This window comes from Molothrus aeneus, unplaced genomic scaffold, assembly GCF_037042795.1.
Source record: "Molothrus aeneus isolate 106 unplaced genomic scaffold, BPBGC_Maene_1.0 scaffold_35, whole genome shotgun sequence".
In the NCBI taxonomy this organism is placed as follows: Eukaryota; Metazoa; Chordata; class Aves; order Passeriformes; family Icteridae; genus Molothrus; species Molothrus aeneus.
In genome coordinates this window covers 3,479,158-3,497,184 of record NW_027099016.1, presented here as the reverse complement: position 1 = coordinate 3,497,184, position 18,027 = coordinate 3,479,158, and the positions used below count along the sequence as shown (strand labels likewise).

Genomic DNA, 18,027 nt, shown 5'->3' with positions numbered 1-18,027 from the left:
GGGAGACATCCCCAAGGACAAGCCATGTAAAATAGTTCCTGAAATATGTAAATGAGTTTATGGATATGCATGAGGGTCTATGAATATGCAAGAGGCTGATGTAATTAAAACCAGATTAATTAAGAGGTGTCCCCAAAATTACTGGGGGGTCTTGGTGGCCATAACAACCTTTGCTCGATGGTCCTTGTCTCCCATGACATCAGCCTGTTGCATATTCATAGACCCTCATGAATATCCATAAACTACTTTACATATTCCAGGCACAAACTTGGCTTCATCCTGTTTGGGGTTCCCACCCCCCTCCCAGCTCAATTTGGGGTATTCCATCCCCCTCCCAGCTCAGTTTTGGGATCCCATTCCCCTCCCAGCTTACTTTAGGGGTCCCATACCCCTCCCACCTCGATTTGGGGGTCCCACCCCCCTCTTTTCCCCACTCTCCCTCCCCTTTCCGATCGTTCCCCCAGTCCCCTCCCCCGTGTTTGGTTTTGGGGGCTCCAGGCCCCTCCTGCTCCGTTTTGGGGTCCCGACCCCGTTTTGCATTAATTTGGGGTCCCCAGCCCATCCCCAAGGTCACCTTCTCCCCCTCCCCAAATTCCACTCCTGACAACTGATGAGTCATCAGCGAGACACGCTCTGATTGGCTGGAAATTACGCCGCGCAGTCTGTGAGTATTTAACGCAGTGAGAGGCCTTGGTCTGTGCCTGGCAACTGATGAGTCAGAGTCGGGCCGGGCGCTGATTGGCTGAAAATCGCTGAGCGGGGCCAGTGCTCTGGATTTCTGCCCAGCGAGTGGATCGTCATCAGTTCTGCGCGTTCTGATTGGTCGGGATCAGTTTTGAGGTGGGGACGGGAGGAACTGGGGTTACTTGGAGTTTCTTTGGGTTTATTTAGGGATTGTTTGGGGTTGATTTGGGGGTATATATGGACTATTTGGGGTTTATCTTAGGTTTTACTTGGTTTATTTCTGTTTATTTGGGGTTATTTGGAGATATTTAGGTTTATTTGAAAGTATTTGGGTTTATTTGGGCTTATTTGGGTTTATTTGGGCTGATTTGGAATTCTTTGGGGTTCTTGGGGTTTATGTTGGTGTATATGGGGGTTTTTTTTAGGTGTACTTGAAATCATTTGGGGTTGTTTGGGGGTTTAATTTGGGGTTTTCTTGTTTTGTTTTTTGGGGGTTATTGTATTTCTTTGGGCTTATTTGGGGGACTTTTAGGTATTGTTTGGGGTTATTTGGGGTTATTTGGAGTTTATTTCAAGTGTTTTGGGGTCATGTAGGGTCAAAAATGTCGGGAATGTTTCTCCTGCAAAGAACGGGAATTTTTCCTTAAAAATCCAAGAGTTTTTCCCCCCAAAAAATGGGAATGTTCCCTTAAAAATCCCGTACTTTTCACAGCCAATAGCGGCGCGGCCCGCCCCAACGATCCAATCACTGTGCTTAATCTCCCAAATTAACGAATCACGCGCACCCTGCCCCAAACGAACCAATCACCATGGGTCTCCCCTCAGGAACACCAGCCTCCCCGTGCGCCGATCCAACCAATCACCGCATGCCTCCCTTCAGCTACTCCCGCCTCCTTCGAGCTGAACCAACCAATCACCGGGTGTCTCCCCTCAGAAACTCCCTCCTTTTTTGCCTCTATCCGACCAATCACTGCGCGCCTTCCCTTTGCCAAAGCCCGCCTCCCCCACCCCTCTCCTGTCAATCACCCCGCCCTCTACGAAAACAACCAATCACTGGGCGTCTCCCCTCAGCAACTCCCGCCCGCGCCGCTCCAGCCAATCAGAGCCGATCCCGAAGCGGCGCCCCCTGACCCCGGGGCCGCGCATGGAGCGGGCGCCTCTTCCCCCTCCGCCGCCCCCCGGGACCCCCTCAGGGACGCCCGGGAGCCGCCCCGGGCTCGGGCGGGTCCTGCGGGAGGCGCTGGAGAGAGCGGGGGAGGCGCTGGGAGAGGACGGGGGGCTCCGGGAGCTGCTGAGGAGGCGCAGGAATAGGTGAGGGGTCCTGGAGGGGTCGTGAGGGGAATTTGGGGAGGGGTCTTGAGGATGTTTGGGGGGAATTTGGGGAGGGTCTGGGGGGAACTTGAGGGGGATTTAGCGGGGTCTGGGGGTGCTGGGGGGGAATTTAGGGAGGGGTCCTCGGGGGGTGTCACGATCCGTCCTCACGGACGGGTTTCGTGATGGTTCGTGGATTTGATCTCAGGGTGCAAAAAGAACCGACACGGTACAAGGGGGTTTGCAATGATAATCGAAACAAATGCACCTTTATTGAATGACCACAGCAAAATGCGAGAGAGGGATTAAGGGAGAGAAAAAGATAGAGGAAGAGAGAGACAAAAGAGAGAGAAAGAGAAAGAGGGGGATAGAGCTACCAAACGTAGAGACGAAGTCCTTTGGTCCAGTCCAGTCGAGGATCCGCCTGTTACGTCGGGGACATCTCCAAGTCTCTGGCTAACTCAGAGGTTTTTATTATGATAACTCTATTGGAAATTGCTGGAGAGGGGAAAACAGATACAATAAGGAATAGATGTAACAGGTAGTCCATGTTCTGAGCAGTAAACGGGAGCCATTGTGTTCTTTCTCCAGCGGTCACAACCTGCAGGCTAACATCTCGCTTTGGTCAGCTTGCCTCCCCCACACACCTGCCCCGGGCTGGGGGTTTCAGTCCCAGTCCTTGGAAGGAGCAGAGGGGCCTTTTAACATGGGGGTTTCGTGTCTCAGTCCTTGATGGAGAGGCTCCTTACATCTCAGTCTGTCTGTCACGGTGGTTGTAAAACAGGTGAGGATCTTCTGTGGGGGGACCACCCAGAACTCAGGAGTAGTCCAGCCAGGCCGAGAGGTGGGACAGCTCCCAAGGCTGTTGTTGCAAAAAGGGCACGGTGCTTCCTTCTTCTTCTCATTGGGCTCAGTGTAGCACACAGCAAACAACACCCGTGAAAACAATGGCTCGGCAACGCTCTCGGGTCTCAGGCACATGACTTTCTCCTTTGGAGCCAAAGATTTAAGACAGGAGGGGTCTTCTCTTCAGTGGTCCCCAATGGTGATCATGAGGCAGATGAGGGAAAATTCGGACAGACTCTCACACGACCCCGTGACTCACGATTGTCTTGAGGGATCTTCATCAGCAGAACTCTGGAGTGTTGTTGGTGGGTCTTTATGACTTGCTATACATTGGTAGTGTACTTGGAAATGTAGAGACAGTATGACAGAGAGAGAGAGAAAAGAGAGAGAGAAAGGAGGAAAAGAAAGGATAGGAAACAGAGGGGAAAAAGGGAAACAATAAACAAACATACTTAATATTGATTATAACAATATTATTTTTATAGCAATTTACAAGTGGTTAATTAATTAAAATAGTATTATTTTTATAACAATTCTCAAATTGTCAAAAGAAATCACAAATAATCAAAAGCAAAAAGCAATAAATCATAATACAAGCTTTAACTTAAAAATGATTTTCTAAAATAATTCACTAAAACTGGAAAATAATTTTCACAAAATCATAAATGAAAATCCAGGATTACTCTAAAACTCATATGCTTCATTCATAATTGCCTAGTGTCAAAGGCTTGGGGATGTCCACAGTGCATGGGACATCAGCCAAGTTGTGTGGGTTAACTATAGACGTCAATCTCGTCAGCTGTTTCATGCTCCAATTCATAACGAATGGGATCCGGTGGGGACATCTGTCGCTGGCCTGGGAGGGACGGCGCAATGTTATGTGAGCCAACGGCCCATGCTGGTCACCAACCCAGAGGGACAGATGGCCTGGGTTAGGCCTCATGTTACTTCTACTCCTGCCAACCTTTGGGGGAGGGATGTTCTGTCTGTCTGAGGGGTGCACATTGGGACAGATTTTTGATGGGGGCCACTGCAGTGAAGGGCGCAGAGTGTCTGATGCCTCCTATACGGTGGCTGGTTGACAAACCTGTATGGGAAAAGCAGTGGCCCCTCCCTCAAGAGAAATTGGATGCCCTTTGCAATCTGGTGCAGGAGCAGTTGGACCAGGGCCATCTGGAGCCTTCCACCAGCCCCTGGAACACCCCTGTCTTCTGCATCAAAAAGAAATCTGGGAAATGGAGGTTGTTGCAAGACCTCCGAAAGGTCAATGCCGTGATGGAAAGCATGGGAACATTGCAGGCAGGCGTGCCATCGCCTACCATGCTTCCTGCAGATTGGCTGGTCCTCATTGTGGATCTGAAGGATTGATTTTTTACAATTCCTTTGCATCCCAATGACAGACCAAAATTTGCCTTCTCAATGCCAGCAATTAACGAGGCTGAGCCTGCACAGAGATACCAATGGAGGACATTGCCTCAGGGCATGTGCAATCCTCCCGTCATATGCCAGTGGTATGTGGCCCATGCCTTGTCTGGAGTTTGCAGGCAGTTTCCTGCTGCATGTCTGTATCATTATATGGACAACATTTTGGTGGCCGCATCCACCCAGGATGAGCTGCTGAGGATTCAGCCTCGATTGCTCGATGCTTTGCATGCTCAGGGACTGCAGGTGGCTCTGGAGAAGGTCCAACAGCAACCACCTTGGAAGTATTTGGGGGTCAAAATTCTGGAACGGGCGATCCGTCACCAGGAGGTGCAATTTGTGCATCCTGTGAGGACACTGAATGATGTTCAGAAATTGGTGGGTGTCATCACTTGGTTGCGTCCGTATTAGGGAGTAACCGATGCGCAGTTGTCTCCTCTGTATGATTTGTTGAAAGGAGACGCTGATCTAAAGTCACCTCGCACAGTCCCCTGAGGCGCATAAGGCGTTGGAGGTGGTTCAGCGAGCTGTTTCAGCTTGCCAAGTTTATCACATTGATCCCTCCGTTGATGTCACTGTGTTTGTCACCACTCCAGATTCGCATCCCACAGGCATCATTGGCCAGTGGAGTGACAATTGGTCTGATTCCTTGCACTTGTTGGAATGGGTTTTCCTGCCCCATCAGCCGCAGAAGACAGCAACTGCGTTGTTTGAATTGATCGCTCGCTTGATAATTAAATGCTGGCAACGGTGTTTGCAATTGCTGGGTGCGGATCCCGCAAAGATCATACTCCCGGTGCAACGGGAGGATTTTGACTGGAGCTTTGTAAACAGTGTGTCCCTGCCGAGTGCTCTGGAAAATTTTTCCGGGCAGATCACTTATCATCTACCCAGCCATAGGCTACTGCATATGGCAAAATCCACAAAAATCTCTTTGCGGCCCAAAAATAGCCAGGAGCCCATGCAAGGACCCACCATCTTCACTGACGGTTCAGGGAAAACAGGAAAGGCCATTGTTACCTGGAGGGACGGATCTGAGTGGCAGGTTCTGGAAGGTCATGAGGATGCGTCAGCCCAATTGGTTGAATTGAGGGCTGCTGTCATGGCATTTGAGAGATTCTCCCAGAAACCTTTCAACTTGGTCACGGATTCCGCCCATGTGGCTGATATCGCACAGCGGTTGGGTCATTCGGTCTTGAAGGAGGTCAGTAATCCTGCCTTGTTTCACTTACTGAAGACCTTGTGGGGTGCCATTCAGGCCCGGGTTCATCCATTCTGTGTTCTGCATGTGAGGAGTCACACCAATTTGCCGGGCTTTATAGTGGAAGGTAATGCGAGGGCTGACAAGCTGGCTAACCCAGCGTGGGCAGCGCCTCAGCCTGATACACTCACGCAGGGCAAGGCATCGCATGGGTTTTTCCACCAAAATGCACATACCCTGCAGAAGCAGTTTCAGCTGATGCCAGCTGAGGCTCGTGACATTGTTGAGTCATGTGATGACTGCCATGCACTTGCTCCACCTTTGCCGGCAGGGGTAAACCCCAGAGGCCTTAGGGCCTTGGAGCTTTGGCAGACCGAGGTCACCCTGATTGCCGAGTTTGGTCGGTTCAAGTATGTGCATGTCACGGTGGACACGTTCTCCTCTGCGATGTGGGCTTCTGCTCACACTGGGGAGAAGGCCCATGATGTCCTTGCCCACTGGAGGCAGGCCTTTGCCATTCTGGGCATACCTTCTGCGGTGAAAACCAACAATGGTCCTGCTTACGCATCGCAAAAGGTGCGGCAGCTCCTGCAGTTGTGGGGTGTTTCGCACAAGTTCGGGATCCCTCATTCTCCGACTGGTCAAGCTATTGTAGAACGTGGTCATGGTACTCTGAAGCGGGTTCTTCAAAAACAAAAACGGGGAATGCAGGGTGAAACCCCGCACAGTAGGTTGGCAAAAGCTTTGTACACAATCAATCATCTCACTGTGCCACAGAACTCAAATAACCCTGTCATTTTGAATCACCATCTCTCGTTGCAGGCTGTGGATGAGGCACATCAGCCTCAAGCGAAGGTTCGGGTGCGGAATTTAGTCACCAAACAGTGGGAAGGTCCCTACGACCTTATCGCTTCGGGGCGCGGGTATGCTTGTGTATCCACAGATACTGGGGTACGCTGGGTACCTTGGAAATGTGTTCGCCCTGACCTGCGACCGCAGAGGCAGAATCCAGCCAATGAGCAAGACGGAGACCGTGACCAACCTGAAAGGGATCAAGCGGGCGGATCATTGAGTGATGACTCAGATGAAGATGACAGGAGTTATCGCTCTGATGATTTGTCCGCAAGTGGACACTGAGCATTGTTCATGTTTTCCTTTTTACATTGTTCATTTTCTTTTCTTTTTCTTTTTAAATGGAAAAAGGGTGAGATGTCACCCTGGTTTTTTAAGATTTTCTAAGCCTTCTGATGTTGACATTCTTGTAGTGAACTTTCTCACACACTTTCTGTAAATAACTCATTGTTTTGCATTCCTTTATGGAGGAGGAGAGAGTTGATGGACTGTCGGTTTAACCAGTGGCATTGGAGAGGTGCCACTGTCACCCTCCAATCCACTGTCACTTTTGGAAAACTATAAATGTTGGAGTCAGAAAATAAACGGCCCTTTTTTCTCTTTCACCTTGAGAACGGTGTGAGCGTGTGTTCTTTTGTGTCCTATAGTGACAGATTCCAACAGGTATCCACGGAGATTCATATAAGAGACAAGATTTTTTAATAATAGGACAAGACAAAAGCAGCATCCTTGGACTCATTGTTTATCCAATAGTTGTTTCAGCGGACAAGAATACGGAACTGACAGTTTTGGCAAAAGCGTTGACCGTGGCAGAAAACACTCAGGTTGCGAGAGCTTTCGCCTTGCCACCACCCACCACTGAAGAAGTCATGTCAATTTTCGATGAGGAAGGGCTTCCTTTGAAGGAGCATGTTGAAATACACACTACATGGATAAAGCACATAGGTTGAGACCGACCCACGCTCACATGCCAATTAACTTGTGGAGACAGAACAATAGAGGTCAGAGGCATGCTTGATACAGGGGCAGATGTCACAGTAATATCCTACATCTTTTGGCCTCGCAACTGGAGCTTGATTGCGCCCTTGGGATCTCTCTCAGGCATAGGGGGAGTTTCTCTGTGTCTGCAGAGTGAGAATGCCATCGTTGTCACGGGACCAGGAAACAAGACGGCGATCATTCGTCCTTTCATTGTGCAGAAGCCAATCACAGTTTGGGGACAAGATCTCTTGGCACAATGGGGCATGAAGATCGAGGTGGATTTTTAGTCGGGGTCACTGCGGCACTCGCCACATTGAAGTTGACTTGGAAAACGGATGATCCAGTCTGGGTGGATCAGTGGCCCCTGGGGCGAAAAAAGTTGAGTGCATTGAAAACCCTGGTCCAAGAACAGTTGCAGAAGGGACACATCAAGCCAACAAACAGCCTTGGAATTCTCCAGTGTTCGTCATCAAAAAGAAGCTGTCAGGCAAATGGAGACTGTTGCACGATCTCAGGAAGATCAATGAAGTCCTCGAAGACATGGGACCGCTTCAGCTGGGTCTTCCATCTGTTTCGATGATTCCCAGAGATTGGCCGCTTGTGGTCATTGACCTCAAGGACTGTTTCTTCAGCATTCTGCTTCATCTGGATGATGCTCCGAGGCTTGCCTTTTCAGTTCCAAGTATCAACAAGGAAACGCCTCTGCAGCAGTACCATTGGGTGGTCCTTCCTCAAGGCCTCAAAAACTCGCCGACAATCTGCCAATGGTACATGGCACGAGCTTTGTCACCAGCGCGGAAGAAATTCCTGAAGGTGAGAATCATTCACTATATGGATGATTTGCTCATTGCGGCATCGACACAACAAGAGCTGCAAAAGGCTCGTGACTGTGTGATTGCAGAAGTGCAAAAGGCAGGTCTGGAAATCAGTGTTTCAAAGATTCAGGAGGTCGCGCCTTGGAAATATCTAGGGTGGAAGATCTCGGAGAAAACAATAAGGCCTCAAAAGATGGAAATCAGCACAAAAGTCAACAATCTGCATAATTTACAACAACTTCTAGGGGAAATCAATTGGATGAGGTCGATTTTGGGAATCACAAACAATGACATTCCAGCGTTGCTTGATCTCTTGAGAGGAGAGGCAGACATTCGATCTCCCAGGACGCTCACAGAGGAAGCGAAGAAGGAGTTGGAAAAAGTTACAGATGCCATTCAGAAGAGACAGGCACATCGATTCGTTGAATCGTTGCCTTTCCAATTAGCAGTGTTGGGAAAGAAAGCACAATTCCATGGTTTGATCTTCCAATGGAATGCGTCTCAGAGAGATCCTTTGATAATCATAGAGTGGATTTTCTTACCGTATAGGCCTTCAAAGACAATTCTGACAGATTTGGAGATGGCAGCACAGATCATCATAAAGGGGAGAACAAGATTGCTGACAATGGCGGGACGAGAATTTTCAAAGATTTATCTGCCTTTGAAGAAAGATTATTTCGATTGGGCGATGCAGAAATCAAAAGATTTGTTAATTGCGTTGTTAGCTTTTCCAGGAGCTTGCACCATCAACTTTCTGCAACATAGAATGTTGCAGTCGCAAATATGCTACAGAGCAAAGCCAAGAATAAGTTAAGAACCTCTGGACGGGATCACAGTGTTCACTGATGGCTCAGGGAAGACACACAAGTCAGTGATCACGTGGATGAACTCAACGACAGGGGAATGGGAATCAAACGTGAAGACGGTTCAAGGCTCTCCACAAATGGTGGAATTGGCAGCTGTTGTCCGAGCATTTCAGTTGTTCCAACAACCTCTCAATTTGGTCACGGACTCTGCATATGTTGCAGGTGTGGTCAAGCAATTGGAAGGTTCACTCTTGAAAGAAGTCAGCAACGAAGTTTTATATTCCTATCTAGCAAGCATGAAAACAGTGCTAGAAAGCAGGAAAGAAGAATATTTCATCACTCACATCAGAGCGCACACAACACTTCCAGGATTTCTAGCGGAAGGGAATGCTCAGGCAGACAGATTGACAATGCCCATTTCACAAACACTTCCGGACATTTTTGAGCAAGCACGACTGAGTCATGCATTTTTTCATCAGAATGCGCAGGCACTGATGGAATCCTTTCGTCTCACAAAAACTCAGGCGAGGGAAATCATTAGTGCTTGTCCAGACTGTCAGCTTGTGCAGCCACCTGCTTCAACAGGAGCAGTCAACCCACGAGGACTGCAAAGTCTTCAGCTGTGGCAAACAGACGTCACAAAATATCCATCATTTGGGAGACTCAAAAATGTTCATGTTTCAGTAGATACATTCTCAGGGGCAGTCTTTGCTTCAGCACATGCAGGGGAAACAGCAGAACGTGCTTGTCGACATTTTTTACAAGCGTTTGCATCATTAGGTGTGCCTCAAGAAATAAAAACAGATAATGGTCCAACATATACAGGCAGGGTGCTTGACAGATTCCTGAAAAGATGGGGTGTCAGGCACACATTTGGCATTCCACATTCACCCACAGGTCAGGCAATCATTGAAAGAACACACCACACCCTGAAATCCCTTTTGGACAGGCAGAAAAGGGGGGAGCCAGAGGCGACACCACACATGAAGTTAAACAAAGCATTGTATGTGTTGAATTTTCTTAACAGTTCGTCTTCTGAACCCAATCCACCAATCGTGAGGCATTTTTCAAACAGCTCTCAGGCAAAACTAAGGGAGAATCCTTTGGTTTTGATCAGAAACCCAGAGACAGGACAAATAGAGGGTCCTTTCAAACTAATCACTTGGGGCAAGGGTTTCGCTTGTGTTTCCACAGGGCAAGGGCTGAAGTGGGTGTCGGCGCGACACGTGAAGCCATTTCGGACAAGAGAGCGAGAGGGCACTGATCCCAGAAGCAGAGAAACGAGCACGCAGACGGAGGAAGAAACTCAAGTTGTGAACAACGACTCAGAACAAGCACAAAAAGAATAAAAACTTTGGGGGTTTTTCCTTTGTGGCTTTGAGTGAGAGCATGACAATGATTTTTCATAAGGATGAAGTCATGAGCTTCACGATGCTCATGCTTTCATCTGTTGCTTTAAGCAATGGAGCAAATCTACCCATCAATCAACCAAAACAAAATGTTTGGGAAACGTTAGCCCAGGCAGCAAATTTAGAAAGTATCTGCCTGACACATTCGAAACCAGGGAAACCATTCACAGCATGCATAATTGGGTTGCCAGTGGGCGAGTGGCCAATTCCAGGGCATTCTCCAATGGAGATTTCACAGGTCATCAAAGATCCTGTGAATGAATGGTGTGCTTGGACACATCTTTTACCTGTGGCTTCTACTGAACTGCAGGAATTGGAAATTTTCGGGTCCACAACAATGGAACTCTGCATGAAATTTGAAATTTCGAATGTGTCAAGGACAAACAAAAGCATTGATGTCACTCCAAATCACAAGTTTTATAGAAACGCGTCAGCTTGGTGCAATCACACCGAGACGACAGCCAAAGGATCAATCCAGGTCCCAGTGCAATTGCCACGTGGGTTGTTTTTAATTTGTGGGGACAGAATTTGGCACGGCATTCCTGCAAATGCCAAGGGAGGTCCATGCAGCATTGGGAGGATTTCAATGTTATCACCAGATTTGAAAGTATTGAGAGAGCAAAAACATAAAGAGAAAAGGTCCTTGAAACATTACAGTGCAGACTGTGATGATGAAGTATACACCCGGGACAAGGCAAGGAGAATTGCGGCAGCAATTTTCTCACCTCAGACAGTGTCGGGGGTGGCCTTGACTCAACTGGACCACATGGGTTGTTGGTTAAGCAAGCATGCTCAATCAGTCTCTCTCGCTTTGAGTGATATGTTAAAAGACATAAGTAGTGTGAGAGAGGCAACTCTTCAAAACAGAGCAGCAATCGATTATCTATTGCTTGCTCATGGACATGGATGTGAAGAGTTTGAGGGAATGTGCTGCATGAATCTCTCGGATCATTCAAGATCAATTCATGAAAGTATTCAAAAAATAAAAGACAGTATAAAGAAACTTGGCGAAATCACTGGGTCATGGATTGATGATGTGGCGGGATTTTTTGATCTTTCTCCCTTATGGAGAGGGTTTTTAAAAATGGGATTTTATATTCTAATAATACTCTTAGTCCTCATGCTCATCGTCCCATGCATCTTTTTATGTGTGCGACGTGTCATGAGTCAAGTTGCCAAAGAAGTATTCTTGGTGCAAACAGAAGGGGGAGATGTGGGAACTCAGCACATCGTTCCCGATGTCCAGAGATGCCAGGAGAACCCTTGGGGGTCTCGGAAATCCTGGAATGTTGCAGAGAGTGCTTGGTGGCTTGATTTTGATCCATTCACAGAAGTGACAGCAGTTTGAGGACATGAGAATCACTTTCGAGTGAAGGATGTAAAAGGGACACATTTATAGAGTGAAATATAAACTTTAAGGTTTTTGGTACAGGGGGGTTATGGAGACAAGATGGAGGGATCAGGGCGTGTCTCATCCTTCTTCTTTCTTCTTCTTGTCTTCCATCTCCTGTGGTGATGTTGGCACTTGGGGATTGGTTTATGGTGAAGGTGTACTTGCCAACATGGGTGAAAAGTATTGGAAAATAAAAGTAAATATCATGTACGTAGATTTTAGTATAAAAAGACATGAGCGCCCCGTGGGTGGTCACGAGTGCCCTTGGCTGCCTTGCAGATCAGACCTCTGTTGGGCAGACAGAAAATTTTGTAGATAAGAAACAAAAAACAATCTGAAGACCGAAAAGCTGAAGAGTCCAGACTTGTCCTTTGAAACACGTGCCACCCAAGAACCACCCTACCCGTGTCGGGGCAGAGACAGACAGCCGAACCCGACAGTAGTCCACCCCCAGTTTCTCCTGGTTGGTCAAAGATTGTATCTTCCCCTGGGACCTTCTCCCCCTTATAAGTTGATGTATGCCTTTGAGTTTGCCTTTCTGTCACTGAACCTCTGGGAATAAGCTTCTTTGGAAACCATGCAGAAGGCCTCTCCCTGATCCTTGTCTCTACCCTCGGCACAGTCTGCAGTCCACCTGAGCTGTAGAGCTGCCATACCCTGCAGCTGCACCCCGGATTTGACAGCTTTCTGGGGGTGGCCCACCTGTGCTGTCGGTGTTGGGAGCTGGTCGGGCAGAAGAAATCCGGCACTGTGACAGGAGCCAGGAATGGGAATGGGGTCATGGGGACAGAAATGGAGACACTGGGAGCAGGAACTGGGATAGGGGCAGCAGAAGCAGGATGGGAACACCAGGAACTGGGATGGGGACATCAGGATTGGGATGGGGACACCAGGAGCAGGATGGGGGCACCAGGAGCAGATGGGGACTTGTCAGCCACACCCAGTTCCATCCCCCTGGATTCATTTCCTGCTCTGTGTCCCATGTCTGAGGTGTCCCCAGGAGGGTTTGGCTGCGTTGGGCTCCTGGAGGGGCAGTGCGATGGGGGGAGGGGTCAGGCCAGGCCTCATTGTCCCCAGTGGTCCTTGAGTGTCCCAAAATCAGGGCTCGGGATCTCAGAGAGGTTCCCTGGCCATGATCACAGCCATGACACAAGCACGAGATGGCCATGAGATGAGAATTACCATGAGTGACACAACCCTGAGATGACCATGGGATGACCATGACTGTGAGCATGACCATGACATGGCCACAACCCTGACCATGAGATGATTTGGACCAAGAGATGACCGTGGGTTGGCCATGGCACAACCATGGCCTTGAGGTGACCCTGACATGACCGTGGCCATGCGATGACCATGAAGTGACAATGACATGATCGTAAGATGACCATTTGTCCTAGGTTGACGTTATGATGCTTGTATCCCCATTCATGTGTTCTGTTAATGTTGGCTATTATGTTCTGTACCTTTAAGACTGGCTCTGAAGAGGGAAAGTTTTGTCTTGGTTGTAGTAGGCATAGGGACAGGCGTTCGGAAGATTTCGGGCTGTGACGGAAAATTACAGGAATCCTTCTACCCCTCTCCCCATAGATAAGGATCACCCTTGGAATGTAGCCAGACGTGTAGCCCCCCTAACCTATGCATGCCAGGAACTTTCCACTCCATACTAACCCTAGAAAGTATAGCCAAACCCCTGTCTGACGTAGAGAAGCCCCTTAGTCCATAAATACCCTCGAGACCCCTCAATAAACGCCTTTAACCGTCCACCACATTGGTGTCAGCGTCCGTTATTGGCCACGAGGGATCCCAAGGAGGAGATCGCAGTGCTGGACTCTGAAACCAGGTCATCGCGGCCTTCACAAGAAGGCAACATAGTGGTGCCGAAAACCCGGGACACGGGAATGAGTCCGGGCGACGGGGGAACTCCTGGCCAGGGGACAGCACTCAACGCCGGAACAGCTATAGCAAAGAAGGGGGACGTCCCAGGACCCGCAATTCGTATGGAAGCGATAGCGAAGGTCGTAAGTTTGATACATATGCAATGGGGAATCAAATGTGAGCTCAAGAATTTTAATCTCGCATTGACGAGACTCTTGGAGCTTGGGGTCATTGCTCGACCCATAGATATATTACACTCTGAGGTGTGGCAGAAATGTACTGTCGCGCTAGCAGAGGACACAAAAGCCACAGGCAGCAGCAAAAGCCTGAAAGCGTGGGGGAAGGCAGAAGCCGCCCTACGAAAGCATTAGAAGAACAGGAGGCGTGGAACACTGCGCGCTCCTGTCTGTTAATCACGCCACAGCGGGGGGAGGGGGCGATAACGCGAACCCCCCCCGGTGGCGAACCGATCGAAAACGGGGAAACGCGGGGGCCGGGCGCATCCCATCCCTCCCCGAGCCCAGAGCCCCCGGAGCCCCCGGGGGACCCGCGGACCCCTTCGGGGGACCCGCCAGGGCCCAGACCACCTCCGGAGCCCCCCGGGGTGCCCGCGGACCCCTTGCCCATCCCTTCCCCGCCGATAGCCGACTTAGCGCAAGAAGCGGAGGGACTCGCATGGTCCTTTTGGGAGGGATTGGCGGCAGAAGCCCGAAATATCGAGAGGGCTGGCGCGCGGGCGGGCGGCGGAGGGGATCCGCCGCCCTACCCGTTTGAATATGGCGCGAGTGGCCGGGAGGAGGGGCGGAGCCCGCCAGCCCGCGGCGGGAAGAACCCAGAGACGCGGCCAGCCGCGAACACGCATGCGCGGGAAACCAGCGCTGAGCCCATGCCCAGCCGGGAGCTGTGGATCCCAGCAGACGCGCATGCGTGGGGGTGCGACAGAGGGCGGGCACTCACTCGGGAGCTGCGCCCACTGATGCCACCATATATGGGAGAGATCCCTCCCTGCGGGAGGCAGGGCGAACTCAAGGGGCGGGAGCGGCACCACCCCCGAGGGGAGGAGCGGGGCCGAAGCCGAACAAAACGGCAGCAGAGACCGGAAGTTCATTGGCAGTCAACTTCCGACTCTGAAGGAAGCCACAGCTCCTCGGATTGCTCTACAGAGCCCACCGAGTCCAGCAGCGACTCGGAAGCAGAGAAAACTGAATCAATGCGGTTTCGGACGAAACCAAATGAAACTTTTAACACAATCGAGAACCAGCCCCAATACGAACTCACCGACTGGGGTAAAATCAAAATCGAATGCGCGGGATGGGCACCCGCAGCATCGGTGCATGCCTTCCCGGTGAGAATTACAGGACCCCAGGGGAACCAGCAAAGAAAGTATACTCCCGTTAATTCCAAAGACGTTCAAACAATAGTAAAAGCTATTTCGGAAAAAGGAATTAACTCAGGAGTAGTTTCCACTCTCGTGGACGGTCTTTTTAGCAATGATGATTTACTCCCTTTTGATATAGTGCAAATAAGCCGTATGCTTTTTGATGGGGCAGGTTTGATAATATTTAAACAGGAATGGACAGACCGATGTACGGCCATGCTCGCTCAGGCAGCGGGGGAAGGGCAGCCACTCCACGGGTCGAGTTTATCTAGGTTGTTAGGGAAGCATGACGAAGTAGCCACACCCCAGCAACAAGCTGCGCAGCTTCGGACTGAGGAGGTCAGGGCGACTTCCCGGGCGGCCAGAGAAGCTATACGCGCCGCATCCAGGGTTGTGGACAGACCGACACCATGGTCGACCATCAAACAGGGGGAGAGTGAAGGCTTTACACAATTTGTTGACCGCCTTCAGGCTGCGGTAGACTCGTCTAATTTACCCGCTGTTGCAAAAGGTCCGGTGATAACCGACTGCCTTCGACAGCAATGTAACACCGTAACCAAAGATATATTGCGTTCCCTGCCAGCCGGGGCCAGCCTGGCTGACATGATTAAGCATGTTGTGAGGGAAGAGCAGCTGACCCCACTTCAAGCAGCCGTCCACACCCTAACCAGTGCGATGGCCTGCTTCAGATGTGGTCAGTCAGGTCATGTTGCGGCAAGCTGCCCCCAGCTGGCACAGCTTCCCCAGGCAGCACCCCCGCCACAGCTGCGCCCCAAAGGGACCTGCTGGAACTGTGGGAAGAGAGGTCACCTCGTTAGGGACTGTAGATCCCGGCCCCGGGGAAACGGGAGAGGGGGGGGGCGTGCGGGCCATATTCAGCCCCCTCCCGCTATGGATGCGAGACGGCCCATCTATGCCAACCCACAGTGGAGCAGGGGACCTTCATACCCTATGCTCCCACAGGAGGCAGTCAGTATCACACCCCCGCCAACGATACAATGGCAGAGCTATGCAGTACCACCGACCGTGCCCTCACACCCCCCATCATCACAAGCCAAGCAAGTGCTACAGGACCAGCAGGGGACGCCCCAAACCATGACCCCTGGGTGGCCCTGGCCATGAAAATAGGGAAGGAACCCCCGAGGGTGTGGGGGACATGCCGCCTCTATGGCAGTCGGGACCCCCACATCATAGGACTTCAGTTTTGGGTAGACACGGGATCAGACTGCACGATTCTCCCCCAATCGCATTGGCCCAGACATTAGCAGTTTAAGGAAGTCCCTCCAGTGAATGGGGTGGGGGGACAAACCCGGGCGTGGAAAAGCACCCAGCTGGTGGCTATAACGCTTCACACGAACAAGGGACCAGAACAAACAGTAGCAATTTACCCCTACATTTTGCAAAACTCTCCGCCACTAATAGGAAGGGACGTCCTTGCTATGCTAGGAGTCAAGATCACAAATTTATCATAAGGGCCACTGCTGTACACCCTCAGCTGCCGATCAAATTGACTTGGAAATCGTCAGATCCTATTTGGAGGGAGCAGTGGCCTTTGTCAGAGCCTCGAGTGGCAGCTTTGCTGGAACTGGTCAACCGCGAACTGCAAAAGGGTCACATAGAACCCTCCACCAGTCCATGGAACACCCCTGTGTTTGTAATCCCCAAAAGGTCCGGAGAGGGTTATCGTCTCGTCCACGACCTGAGAGAAGTGAACAAGACGATTCGACCCATGGGTCCAGTCCAGACACTGCTACCCATGAATTCAGCTATCCCTGAAGGACAGCCGTGCGCAGTGCTGGACATCAAAGACTGTTTCTTCTCGATACCCCTGCATCCGGACGACAGAGAACGCTTTGCCTTTTCTGTGGCATTTCCAAACGGTAATCGGCCTAACCTCCGTTTCCAATGGAAGGTGCTTCCACAGGGCCTAGTGGACAGTCCTGTTATCTGCCAGATCACCGTGGACAGAGCACTGATGCCAGTCCGACATTCCTACCCTGCCGCAACCATCATCCAATACATGGACGACATCCTAGTTGCTGCACCATCGACGAGCCAGGTGGACCACCTGGTGTCTGCAATCACAGAAACCCTCCAGGCCAACGGCTTCGAGATCGCAAGTGCAAAGGTCAAGAGAGGGCCCTGCGTGACCTTCCTGGGAGTGGGAATCACAAGCTCCTACGTGACTCCTCCCAAGGTAAAGATCAACCGGGATATCAAGACACTTCACGATGTGCAATGCCTGGTGGGATCGCTGCAGTGGGTCCGCAACGTCGTCCTAATCCCCCCCGAGGTCATGGACCCTTTATATGACCTCCTGAAGGGACAACACCCCTGGGAACCCAAGGAACTGACACCACAAGCGGCGAGCTCCCTCGATTTCATCGACCAGCAGATGTCCACTAGCACGCTAGCCAGGTGGAACCCGGCCATGCCCCTGGACTTATATGTTCACTTCACACCAAAGGGCGGAGTGGGAACACTAGCACAAGGACCTTCCGAAAAATCCCGACCGATCCAATGGGTAGTCCTCGGGAGACCTGCTCGTGCATTCTCCCCGGGAATCGAATGCGTCGCCAACCTCATCAGAAAAGGCAGGAAACTCGCTTTGAGACACCTAGGAACTGAGCCAACGAGAATACACCTTCCCTTTCGCAAGCAACCGTCTGCGGAATCACCCGTGATTTCCGAGCACCTAGCCCTTGCTCTCACCAGCTTCGGAGGAGAAATCTCCTACTCTGCAAAACCACCCTGGACTCGGCTGCTGACCATCGTCGACATAGACATACCACTAAAGGTCAAGGACCGACCGCAGCCAGGACCAACGGTCTTCACGGACGCTTCCTCCACGACTTCTACTGCGACGGCAGTGTGGCAGGCAGGAGAGCAATGGCATTGCATTAAAGCATGTGACCCCACACTGTCAGTACAGCAACTGGAAGCGACAGCAGTGGTCTTAGCGTGCGGACTTTTCAAAGATGAACACCTCAATATAGTAACGGACTCTATATTCGTGGCAAGGCTTTGCCTAGCCATGGCAGGACCAGGTGT

At 50.7% G+C, this 18,027-nt stretch overlaps 1 protein-coding gene and 1 pseudogene across 1 annotated transcript in view; one reads left to right on the top strand and one right to left on the bottom strand.

The window, feature by feature from the left end:
* Positions 1 to 18,027, bottom strand: part of LOC136570611 (uncharacterized) — a 708,931-nt pseudogene that overhangs the window by 336,480 nt on the left and 354,424 nt on the right.
* Positions 1 to 18,027, top strand: part of LOC136570634 (serine/threonine-protein kinase PAK 3-like) — a 133,477-nt gene that overhangs the window by 45,520 nt on the left and 69,930 nt on the right.